This window comes from Oryctolagus cuniculus, chromosome 15, assembly GCF_964237555.1.
Source record: "Oryctolagus cuniculus chromosome 15, mOryCun1.1, whole genome shotgun sequence".
NCBI lineage: Eukaryota > Metazoa > Chordata > Mammalia > Lagomorpha > Leporidae > Oryctolagus > Oryctolagus cuniculus.
In genome coordinates, this window is record NC_091446.1 from 18,129,110 (window position 1) to 18,141,509 (window position 12,400).

General features: G+C 44.9%; 1 long non-coding RNA gene across 3 annotated transcripts in view; it reads left to right on the forward strand.

Moving 5' to 3' along the window:
• Positions 1–12,400, forward strand: part of LOC127484245 (uncharacterized) — a 104,166-nt gene that overhangs the window by 56,363 nt on the left and 35,403 nt on the right. Inside the window, exon 3 of one of the 3 annotated variants that reach the window (XR_011382265.1) lies at positions 9,881–10,990. The exons of 1 other annotated variant lie outside the window; for it this stretch is intronic. This is a non-coding gene — a long non-coding RNA (uncharacterized lncRNA). Of the gene's footprint in view, positions 1–8,300; positions 8,620–9,880; positions 10,991–12,400 lie in introns of those variants that run through there. One more of the 3 variants, XR_011382266.1, reaches the window with a different exon arrangement.

Sequence of the window (12,400 nt, forward strand, 5' to 3'; positions counted from 1 at the left end):
CACCTTCAGATTCATCTGAGGTTCCACCCTCTTCTCTGTCATTTTTAGTGCTTGCTCCACCTTCTTTCTTATTCGTACCAGGCCAAGAAACCCAATCTGTGACTCAAATTTGATTACCATAGATTGTAGGCTCAGTAGGATTGTGTCCTTGAATCTGTTTAATTGGCTTAATCCATTCAAGCTTAGTAACTGAGCACCAGCCAAAATGAGTCCCAAAGTAACGGCAATGGCCTGCTTCTGGTAGGAAGATTGATTTAATGTGATGAGTGGATGTTTTAGAGTCATCGGTTAATTTCCTTTATGTTCCACATGCTAATTATCAGAGGAAACAATTTTATACTGGGATGAAAAGGATGAAGCAAAATATTGATTCTCATGACAAATTACTTGGAGTGAGAAAATCTGGGAAAGACAACAGCCATGACTTTAATTCTTTGATTTAACAATAAGGCAGATATATATCTGCCTGTTATCTCAGAGGGTAGGATATTGATGTTCTAAGGCCAAGGAAAGGGCGTATGACGTGACAATTCCTAGGCGACATTGAGAGTGGCTTAAACCTGCCTCAGGAATTTACAGGTCACAGTTGCTGCATTATATTGTTCACCCGAAATAGGAGACTTCTTGATGCTTTCCAGTGCCGACTCAATTATTTTTATTATAAAGTTACTTTAATATGTACAAACATAAAACTCTGCATAAAGTTTTCCTTTTGGTTTAAACTTCATAACATAGAGGTTAATTTTAATTTAATATATTGGACAATGTTTAGCTGATATTAATCAACACTCTCAAGCTGGCTATCATTCTAGTGGGCTCTCTGTGCCCTAGCCACGGTGTCCCTTTGCTCTCTTTATGTCTAAGCACAAGAATTTTTATCATTCATTTATCCGCTCTGTTGTCTTTTAATTTGAAGCTAATGTTTATATAATATTTTGCAGTGGGAACATAGCTTCTATATTTGTATTCAGTATTGCTTACACGTTACTGAGAAGAAATTTTCCAAACTCAAAAAAACCTGCGAAGTCCGTGATCATTGTGAAATGTCTCTCCAAAAGCTTGGGACATTCAGGTTCATGCAGAAAGGTTTTGTTGTGATGGTAGTGTTGGAAATCAAGCCTCCTAGAAGCTGTTAACCCTTCATAGGTGCTGGTGTTTTAGCTCATACAGCTTGGCTTAAAGAACATTGCCCTTGCTAGCACAATGTGTTGGAACAGCAGGGCATGAGATCAGCAAGGGTGGAAGGGGGCACTGAATGAGTTAGAAAGGAAGTATATTGCATCATATAATCGTTGTGCTCTGACCCTCCAAGATACAAGTCATGCCATGACTGTAAATTTGCCCCTGGCATTGCATTGTGATGTACTAGTAAGGGACAGGAAGGTTTCTGGGTCATTGTAAATATGAGACTTCCCAAGTCTAATTCCTAGCACCATATTGCTTGTAACTGAGTGACCAGGGATATGGTTTTGGAAACACTGTCCAGGCTATTGGCATCAGAGGTCCCAAGGACAGTATCTTAAAGCAGATGTTGCAACAGACTAGTTGAGGAGCCTGGGGCTGCTTTGGGCACTTAACATCAATGGAGAACAGGCTGCCTCTCTCTTGTTCCTCTGTCAACTCCGACATTGTCTGCATGAGCAAAGAAGTCAGCCACCATTTTTGCATTTCAGTCACAGGTAGAAGGACAGAGGAAGAAAAACACATTTCCTTTATTTCATGACTGGGAAGTTTCACCCTCACTTGCTTCTTCATCTGCAGTCTGCTCACAGATCATCCATATTGCAAAGGAGACATAGAGAATAAATATTCTTAGAGAAGAGGAAGAGAAAGACATCTGGACATGCGCTGGGTGGGCAACTGTCATCTTCCTTCCCAGCTCTCTAAATCTCCATCTTCCCAACTTCCAATAGGGATAGTGCTAGCCTGCTTCACAGGATGCTGGCTGTGAGCATTAAACTTGAGTTTCCATGGAGAGTCCGTAGTATAGCACCCGACATGTAGCAGGTCTAGGTGAGATGAATTGTTGGCGCTAGGCTTGGGCAACACTATGCAATGTGATCCATGTCTGAGGCTTCCCATGCCATCAAGTGATAACAAAGCAGCCTAGATGCCCAGATTATGGGGATACTCACAGTGTTGGTTGGCAAAGATGCCACTCTCTTGCTATGCAGAAAGCTTTCTGGTCAACCTCAAATCCATGAAGGCAACCTGGCAAAATGGTGAGAGCGTGGCTTCCAGAGCCAGACCATCTGGGTTAGAAGCCTGCCTTGTCCCTTAGAGCTGTGCCTTCGGAGGCAAGTTACTTCATGTCTCTGTATCTCAGTTTGCTCCTTTCTTAAATGAGGAGAACAACATCTGCCTGACAGTGTTGTTAGGCTAACTGAATGAACTATTATCTGTGAAGTGCTTACAACAGCATAGAAGTTGTTTTATAAGCTAGTGCATATTAAATAAGTAAAATTATTACAGGCGTGTATTTACTCCTGACATTAAAGATTTTTCTCCTGTTCCAGGTCCACCAAAGAGAGGGACTGGTTCCCTCCTTGCTCCCTAGAATGGAAACTCCATTAAGGGTGGGAATATTTTTCTCTACTGAATTCCAAGGCCTGGAGCAATACCTGGCCCTTTATAGGCACTTGATAAATAAGTGGATTCTGGGGAGTAAGAGCATGAGGGTGCATCAGCACTGACTTCCTAGTTTCTTACTGTGTCATCTGTTAGAAATGAGAGATCATGTTAGCAGCAGGGAGTAAGTCACGATCGTGATTGAAAGTCTTGAACCTCATCTCTCACATGTAGCCACGGGAGGAATTCTGATGTTGGAGGTGCAAACCCTGAATTCAAAAGTTTGTACCCTGGAGGACTGTAGAACTTTGACAGGCCTCTTCATCTGCAAAGTAGGATTCAAACTGCCTTATCTGACATTTTGAAAATAATGTGTCCACTCATTTAAAGTATAAGGGGTGTCTTATGTGCCTGATACAGTGAATACAGTTTGTTCACTTACTGTGGAGGGTCTTACTAAATGTGGTGGGAATCCCGAGGGAGGAAATACAACCCATAACATAAAAGAACCTGACCCAGCTGAGTCTGAGTCAAGCAGAGAAAGGCCTTGAGTTGAGCGTTTCGGCTTCTAATAACTGTCACTCATATCTGACAAGAGAAAGGCTGCTTTTTGAGATGTGAAATCAGGCTGATCTTCAGATTCAGCGTTTGCATCTGGTTAAAATGGTTTCTTCCAACGCAGGACGGTTCTGTGCACAGTCCAGAGGAGGCTGGCTGGTTCTGGCAGGGCTCGTCGCGTGACTTCCAGTTTATCTGAAGGGGAGGTAGCTGTGTGCTTGTGTGGCAGGCAGATGTGGTTTTGAACTCTGAAAGTAAAGGGACCCTGGGAAATAAGGAGGAGAAGCCTGAGCAACCACAGACATAGAGAAGAGAGAGAGGGGATGGGGTGGAAGGTGGGACAGGAAGGCAAGTGCTCTTGCTTTGGTGTCCTGGATTTTTACGTCTTGTGAGCTCAGACGGGAACTCCACTGAGCATCATTTCCAGGAACTCTGCCTCACCTGGGGGATGCCACGCCCAGAAACTTCCCTTGATAACACACAGAGTAAAGGATTCTTGTTCATTACAAGTGGCAGAAGAAAGAGAAGACTCTGTCTTTAAAGTCAATTCAGCAGAGGTTATTTGAAGTGGGGATTATGAGTAATGAAGAACAGGACAATGACAGAACTTACCGATGCAGGCAGGGAGCCTTAGACACAGAGAATGGGCATTGTGTCATTTGAGAAGTATTATCTGATCAAATGCTGCGGGTCATGATCACCTTAGGGACAGGTGCCCTGGTCCCTGTTGCTGTTGTACACCACACAAGCTCTTGGTTCTTCCCTGGTGTAAGTTGGTTCACTGCTAAGTGTCTACAAACCTATATACTTATTTAACCCAGTCTTACCATTCATATACTCATAACTGTGACCCTCTGAACTCTTAGAGTCGAAATTCTTGTGATGCTAATTCCAGCCTGGAGAGGTATTTTGGTGTTTATGTGGATTCAAATGGGCAAGGAGGATGCTTTGGCCAAAGTTCAGCCTTTTGCCATTTCTGACACTGTGTTATGCAGGCAGCTGATGACTTCATCCATCAGCAGCACAAGTACTGTGCCAAAGAAACCATTGACAATCCTGAAAAATGAAGACACTGCCCTCAAACACATTATCTAAGAAGAAAAATAAAATTCCCCAACTCTGGACACATTAATATGAGCTAGAACAGTGGAATCTGTTCAGACAGTTTTATTAAAGAGGCACCTTTCTGGAATTACATGAAAGTAGACATTAATTCGTTCACTCATTCAAAAGGCATTTATTGAGTAACTTCTAGGTGTCAAGAGCTTTGTTAGAACCTGGGGGACACAAAATTGTATCTTTTAAATAATCCTTGCTACTAAAAATTCTAGCTAGAGAAGAGGCCGATGTGCCAATAAACATTTGCCATAAAATGCTTGGTCTAACAGGGTGTGTGCAATGGAGATGTCTTCTTGGGAAAATGAGAGGAAAGTTTGCAAAAAGCCTCCTATAGGAGGTATCTTCTACTTTTGCTCTGCACTGAGAATGATTGTATCATCCTGACAAATTGATTGGAAAACACACACACACAATTGTATCTGTAAACACCAGAAGGCTGTGGGTGACAGCTTTCTGGGTCCTAGAATTGTCTTAACCTGATTGCAAATGACTAGGCACTTAGAAATGCTTTTAACAATGATGAGAATGAATCATGTAGGTGAGAAGGGTTTATTCATCCTAAGAAAAACAAGGAGGATACCCTTCTTCCCTGTGGGAAGTCTGAAGGATATAATAGATAAAATGAAAAGGATTCAAGGCAGTGGAAACAGATAAAATATTTAATAACATTACAAAGAAAAGAGGTGGAAAGAGCCATTGCTAGGGAAGTAAGTGGAGACTTTAAATGACAGTTTTATTACTTTTGTCTCTTCCGACCTTTGCATCTGATCTCAGCGGTGCAGGTGCACTCTGTCTTTTCCAGACTGCCCGTCAGGGTCCAGCTTTTTGTTCGCAACCACCTGAGACCTGGTCTCATCCTTTGCATGGGAATTGTTTGTATCTAGAGAACAAATGGAGTCCAAGGAAGGTGCTTCTGCAATCACTTGCAAAGAGGCATGGCAGCCTGATGCTATTCTGCATGGAGCGCCAGTGGCGGGGGCAGTGGCAGGTGGCAGGATGGGAAGCAGCAGATTGTAAGAATGCAGCCCCCTCCCCAACCCACCTCCCCTTCCATTTTCCAACAAGAAAAAAAGGCTTCAATGCATCCAGCAGGCAAAACAAATATACAGGAGATAAAAGAGAGTCAGGGTATCTCCGTTGATCATATTTGTCCACCAAACCTGTGGTCACGGTATCTTTTGGGAGATGCCTCCCTCACAGGGCTATCATGAATATCACTGAGTTAATACCTGAAAAACGCTTAGGGCAGTGCCTGCCTGGCACCTGGAGAAGCGCTATGGAGGTGCCAGCGGTTAGTTCAGAAGTCGAGGCAGTTCACGTAAGGGGTGCTGTAAAAAGTTGGTGGAAAAATGAAATTAAAAGATAAGTTTATTTTGTTGCAAAGTAGTTTTGAAATCCTTGTAGTTTTTTTGTGGTATGTATTTTCCATGAACTTTTTTTGAAGACCCTTCCTATCTGAAGAAGATAGACCTTAATAATTTCAAAGGTAAACATAGTTTACATATAACACCAAGTTCCAAGAGAAGGGGTGTGCACGGGTGCATGTATGTGGGCATGCATGCATTTGTATGTGCATGTGCTGGGAACATTGGATGAGACTAAATTTAATACCTCCTTTTGATGAGGGCTTTCTGGACAAGTTAGTAAGTGATCTGAATCACAGGAAAGGCACTTTTTCTTTTTCTTTTTCTTTTTTTTTTTTTTTTTTTTTTTTTTTGACAGGCAGAGTGGACAGTGAGAGAGAGAGACAGAGAGAAAGGTCTTCCTTTTGCCGTTGGTTCACCCTCCAATGGCCGCCATGGCTGGCGCACCGCACTGATCCGATGGCAGGAGCCAGGTGCTTCTCCTGGTCTCCCATGGGGTGCAGGGCCCAAGCACTTGGGCCATCCTCCACTGCACCCCCTGGCCACAGCAGAGAGGGGCCGGAAGAGGGGCAACCGGGACAGAATCCGGCGCCCTGACCGGGACTAGAACCCGGTGTGCTGGCGCCGGAAGGCGGAGGATTAGCCTAGTGAGCCACGGTGCTGGCAAAAGGCACCTTTTCTAACGGGGAGGCAGAGAAGCTGCAGTTTGCAATTATGACACTGAATTCATGGCTCCAGGATGTTAAAGCAGAGGTGAGCTTCAGTTATCTCCCCCTAGAGCCTGGTTTTTGTAGGTGATAAAACACACTCAGAAAACAAGACTTGCCCAAGGCCACATGGCCAGGAAGAGGTGCGGGCAGACAATTGATTGTTAGCTTGAGATAAAACTGGGAAGAAGACCTGAGTTCCCTTCAAGCCTTTCTTTCTTGATAGGCAATGGCTAACCCTTCGGAATATAGCGTGCCAAGGGCTGACCAAGCATGTAGTAATTCAGAATATAGGGGACAACGTTGACCTTGAGCCTCAGAAGCAGACATGGGAATATTCCCCTGGCTTTCTCTGCTCTCACTGTCTTTCCTTTGTCCTGGATCTCAGCTCTGCTGAGCACATCACTGGGCACTGGGGCTGGTGGTGTTGGTCAGTGGAGTCATTCCAACAGCCCTGGCCATCCTTGATTCCATCAGGGGTGGGTTGTGGGACTAATCCAGTCGGCAGCAGTGGCTGCTGCTATTGCTGGTGTGTGTGTGTGTGTGTGTGTGTGTGAGAGAGAGAGAGAGAGAGAGAGAGGGAGGGAGGGAGGGAGGGGAAGAGGCAGATAGACATACCCCTAGGAAATCCCAAATGGGCTTGGATGAGCACTTTTTTAAAAAAAGATTGTTTTAGACTTCTAAAATTTCTTTTTTTTAATCTTTTTTTATTTAGTAAATATAAATTTCCAAAGTACAGTCAATGGATTACAATGGCTTCCCCCGCCCCCCATAATTTCCCTCCCACTCGCACCCCTCCCATTCCCTTTCCCATTCCATTCACATCAAGATTCATTTTCAATTATCTTTATATACAGAAGATTTAGTATATATCAAGTAAAGATTTCATCAGTTTGCACCCACACAAGAAACACAGTGTAAAATACTGTTTCAGTACTAGTTATAGCATTACTTCACATTGGACAACACATTAAGGACAGATCCCACATGAGAAGTAAGCACACAGTGACTCCTGTTGTTGACTTAACAATTTGACACTCTTGTTTATGGCGTCAGTAATCTCCCTAGGCTCTAGTCATGAGTTGCCAAGGCTGTGGAAGCCTTTTGGGTTCCCCGACTTCGATCTTATTCCGACAGGGTCATCATAGTCAAAGTGGAAGTTCTCTCCTCCCTTCAGAGAAAGGTACCTCCTTCTTTGATGGCCCCGTTCTTTCCACTGGGATCTCACTCGCAGAGATCTTTCATTTAGGTGGTCTTCCCTCCCCCCCCCCCCCCCGCCCCCAGAGTGTCTTGGCTTTCCATGCCTAAAATACTCTCATGGGCTCTTCAGCCAGATGCGAATGCCTTAAGGGCTGATTCTTAGGCCAGAGTGCTATTTAGGACATCTGCCATTCTAGGAGTCTGCTGTGTATCTCGCTTTCCATGTTGGATCGTTCTCTCCTTTTTGATTCTATCAGTTAGTATTAGCAGACACTAGTCTTGTTTGTGTGATCCCTTTGACATTTAGACCTATCAGTGTGATCAATTATGAACTGAAATTGATCACTTAGACTAGTGAGATGGCATTGGTACATGCCACCTTGATGGGATTGTATTGGATTTTATTTGAAAGGTTGAGAGAGAGTGGGAAAGAAAAAGAAAAGGACAGACAGATCTTTTATCTATAAATTTCTAAAATGCCCGCAACAACCAGGGCTGGGCTAAGCGGAAGACAGATCTGCATCTGGGTGCCCCATGTGTGTGTCAAAGTTGGAACTGGGAGTGGAGCTGGGCTCAAACCCAGGCACTCTGATAGGGGATGCAGGTGTCCCAAGCAGCATCTTGACTGCTGTATCAAACACCCACCCCTTGGTAGAACAGTTTTGGAACACTTATCACTCCAGTTCTTATTAGCACTTTCTACTGGCCTGATCTAACTTCTGTATCAAGCTAAAAATAGGAGAAAATGAGCAAAGTTCAAATAAAACTATACTTTTTTTTACAGGCGGAGTTAGTGAGAGAGAGAGACAGAGAGAAAGGTCTTCCTTCCATTGGTTCACTCCCCAAATGGTCGCTACGGCCGGCACACTGCACGGATACGAAGCCAGGAGCCAGGTACTTCCTCCTGGTCTCCCATGTGGGTGCAGGGGTCCAAGTACCTGGACCACCCTCCACTGCCTTCCTGGGCCACAGCAGAGAGCTGGACTGGAAGAGGAGCAACCAAAACTATAAACCTTCATAGAGAGTGCACCAGAAGTCTTTGTTTGCTTAAAACTGAATGGACTTCTGAGCTACTCTGCAAATGAAAAACTTACAAATCTGCAATCTGCATCATTGAGGTATAAGTGGGTGGGTAGGGTGGGTCATAAGGCTTGGGAGCCTGGTCCCCTGGGAGGAGCAGGGGGTTGGCCTCTGTCCCATGGCCGAGGTGGCAGAGAAGAGCTTCTGTGGCCAGCACCCTGGGTAAGGAGTGGGGGAATGTGGCAGATGCTGATGTAGTAATGTTACTAGGGTCAGAGGTGCTTAGCTCTAGGGGATAGCTTTCTGGTATCTCTGGGGAGTAGAATGGAGAAGCTGCTGCTGGCACAGGAACAGGGATGGATGGAGGGCCCATGGGGAACTGAGGTTGAGGACTCGCAGAAAACAGGTGGTGCTACAGTGTGGACCCTCATGCTAAGGAAATGGAGTTCAAATGGAGTTCAACTCGGTTGTTGAGGGGCAAGCAGCTACGTTTGGTATGTGGGTTACATAAATAATTCAAATATTCTCTGTCTAGGAATCCAAGTCCTGAGGACTTAGGGGTCATCCTCTCATTTAATATTTAGAAGCAAGCAGAAAAAGGCTCCCAGTCCCACATCCAGTGGTTGTCCGTTTGCAGCCTGGACGTTTTTTGGAGCACCTGGGGGCTTCCGTTCTCCTTCTCGCTTCTCTGTCCAGTGTGCTGTTGTCAGGGCACAGTTCTTGATCTCAAGGCAGGTTCGTCTCCTCTGGCTACCCTTTCTGTTCTCCTCATGTGTACCCAAAGGTGCCACAAACCCTGTTGGAAAGCTTCCTGAAAGTGTCCCTAACTCAGGATTAGGATATTTGTAATGAAGAAAAGTGACAACCCATCCATGCAGACAATGCCAATCGTTTAACATGGCTTCCAGGTCTGTGGTTGTCCCTTGGCCTTGCCCACTGCCAGGAGTCTCCCACTGGGGGGTCCTCTTCTCATGCTCTTCCACCTCCTGTCCCCAACCCCGTTCTGCTGGACCCTTCTTTCTTCTTTGTTTCTGGAAACTTCTTTATCTGGGAATGTTAAATATATCAGCAGTAAAATAAATTTTACTTAATTTTCATCTTCTCCTTCTTCTAAATCATGCCTACAACCCATCTTTTCACAATCTGATTTGCCCTGTAAAATGTTTTTCTAAATAATGGTATTTTTCCTTTTGCTGTTAGCTTTTAAGATAACACATACCCACCCATACTTCATTAAAATCTTCTGATTTCCTAATGTAAGGAGGAAGAGAGGAAGGGATGAATATTTTTTAGGCTTACTAGAATGGAATTTGTAACACTGATTTTTTTTTTTTTTTTTGACAGGCAGAAAGGACAGTGAAAGAGAGAGAGAAAGGTCTTCCTTTTTTTCCCGTTGGTTCACCCTCCAATGGCCGCTGTGATCCACGCTGATCCGAAGCCAGGAGCCAGGTGCTTCTCCTGGTCTCCCATGTCTTTCCAGGGCCCAAGCACTTGGGCCATCCTCCACTGCACTCCTGGGCCACAGCAGAGAGCTGGAAAGGAAGAGGAGAGACCGGGACAGAATCCAGCGCCCCGACTGGGACTAGAACCCGGTGTGCCGGCGCCATAGGCAGAGGATTAGCCTAGTGAGCCATGGCACCAGCCAACACTGATTTTTAATGTATCATTTTGTTTCATCCTCAGAAGAATCCTATGGAGTGGGAGGGGTGGTCATTGCTCTGGTTAGTAGAAGACGACGATGGACTTGCGAATCCAAGGAAGGTCAAGGTCACACAAGCTGGTGAATGTTGCATCTCAAGTCATCACTTCATGGGCATCTCTTCTCTCTGTCATGTGTCATTGTTGTGTCTTATAGTTCTAGACTATGAGCAACTATTCCTGATTCCATCATTCTCATTCTTATCTCTTATTTTCTGCATGGAATATGTGCTTGATGTAACTCTGCTGAATAAATGGATGTATAAGCCACATTTTCAGTAGTTTTCTCAGATATAGTCATGACTGGTCTGTCTTAACCTTCCATCATCTTCTTTTCCATGAAGCCTTCTCCTTCCATTTTCTTTAGCAAGAGCCGCTCGCTCTATTGTTAAGTGAAGCTGACTAGTTAGATGGAGAGATACAAGAGGAACTTGCAAACCCACCAGCCACACACATAACTCTGCGGTCATTACAGTGTCATAGGCTTGTGGTCTTGTTGCAGATGAAAGAAAAGGGAGACCCTGGATTTGCACCTCTTGAACGACAAGACTGTTGGTCTCCAGGGACTCGTCCTTGAACTGCCGTTTTCAAGGGAGTGAGTACCATGCTCACTTCCTCCTCTCCTCCCGTCAGTTAAACTTTACCTCCAGACTCAAGCTGTCACCTGGTCCTCTTCTAACCAGCCTACAGACACATTGCGGGGGTTCCCATTGTTCTAAGCAATGCACACTGAATAAAGCCTGTGTCTGCTCATAATTCGGGTTTATGCACAATGTCCTTTAGAATCCTCATTCCTGCAGGCTCTCACTGTTCTGAACTGATAAAGTCAATTTTCTTATGTGTTTACTGATCTTCCAAGTGTGGGATGAGCATACTGGGTGTGTTGCATTGCCTGTATGGCTCCACTCTTTCACCATTCTCTCTACTATTCTGCATCTCCTGTGGCTGATTTGGATGGGCTACATTGCTGTGTTCCCTTGACCTCTGCCCTCCAGGTGGGTTCTTCACAGCTTCTGTTGTATGGCCTTCTCCGTGAACCTAATTGAATTTTCCTGTCTCTGGGTTCTGTGACCATCCTTCTGTTCCCCCTCTCAGGTGCAGGTATGGCAATGGGGCCTGGCTGTTCTGTGATATTCTTTGTTTTCTCATTCCTTTGTGAATAGTCTCTTTATGGCTCTCCTCCTGTTGTCCTCTTTGTATATGCCATATATCTCCCAGCAAAGAGAGAGAGAGCTGAAGTAATAAGGGTAATGCGAATGTCAATCTGTAGATGAAAGGTGTATGTTGATGCTGCATTTTATTTTAGCTTATATGAAAGATTTGAGAGGAAGAGTTAGAGAGAGAGAAACAGAGACAGAGTAAACCAATGCTGGTTTACTCCCCAAATGGCTGCAACAGCAGGGACTGGGCCACACTTGATCCAGAAGCCAGGAGTTTCCTCTGGATCTCCCACAAGTATGCAGAGGCCCAAGGACTGGGGCCATCTGCTGCTGCTTTTCCCAGATGCTAATGCATCATGGATCTAACTAAGGTTAGGAAAGGGATAGACTTGCGAGGGAAGTTATTACAGGAAGGAAGGAGCATGGTGAGATGAGAGTATTTGTGGGGGCAACAGGCTGGAGGGTACAGAAAGTTTTTCTATATGGGGATCTTGATCAGGAGATAGGTCTCGGCCATATTTATTGTAGAGCATTCAACAAGTACTGTGTTGGCTTTGTAAAAAATCAACTTGGGTAGGCTGAACTAAATTTCCCAGAATTCCCTTTTTGTCTCTCAATTTGGGTGTCACAGGGAAGAGTTGTGAGATTAGGAGGGTGAAGCAAAGCAGCCACATTTTGTAGCTCACACACCTTGCTGACCTGCTGACTCATTGTGGGGGCCTGAAGCAGTGGCCCTGCCATTGCTGTATGTACCCTTGACTTGAGACTAGGCATTTCCGACTTATAGCTCAGGTGCGTGTGTGTTTAGCTGCAGGACAAAGGGCTCCAGGTTCTCCAGAGCACCAACACTATGAAAGTGAGAGGCAATAAGGACTAACGGGAGCTTTAGTCCATGCGTGTGGGCTGGGCTTACTGTGGACTCCAGTCTAACACTTGATCTCCTCTGTGTGACATTCAACTTCCCTTAACCAGCAAAGAGAATGGCCTTGCAGTGATGTTTGTATGC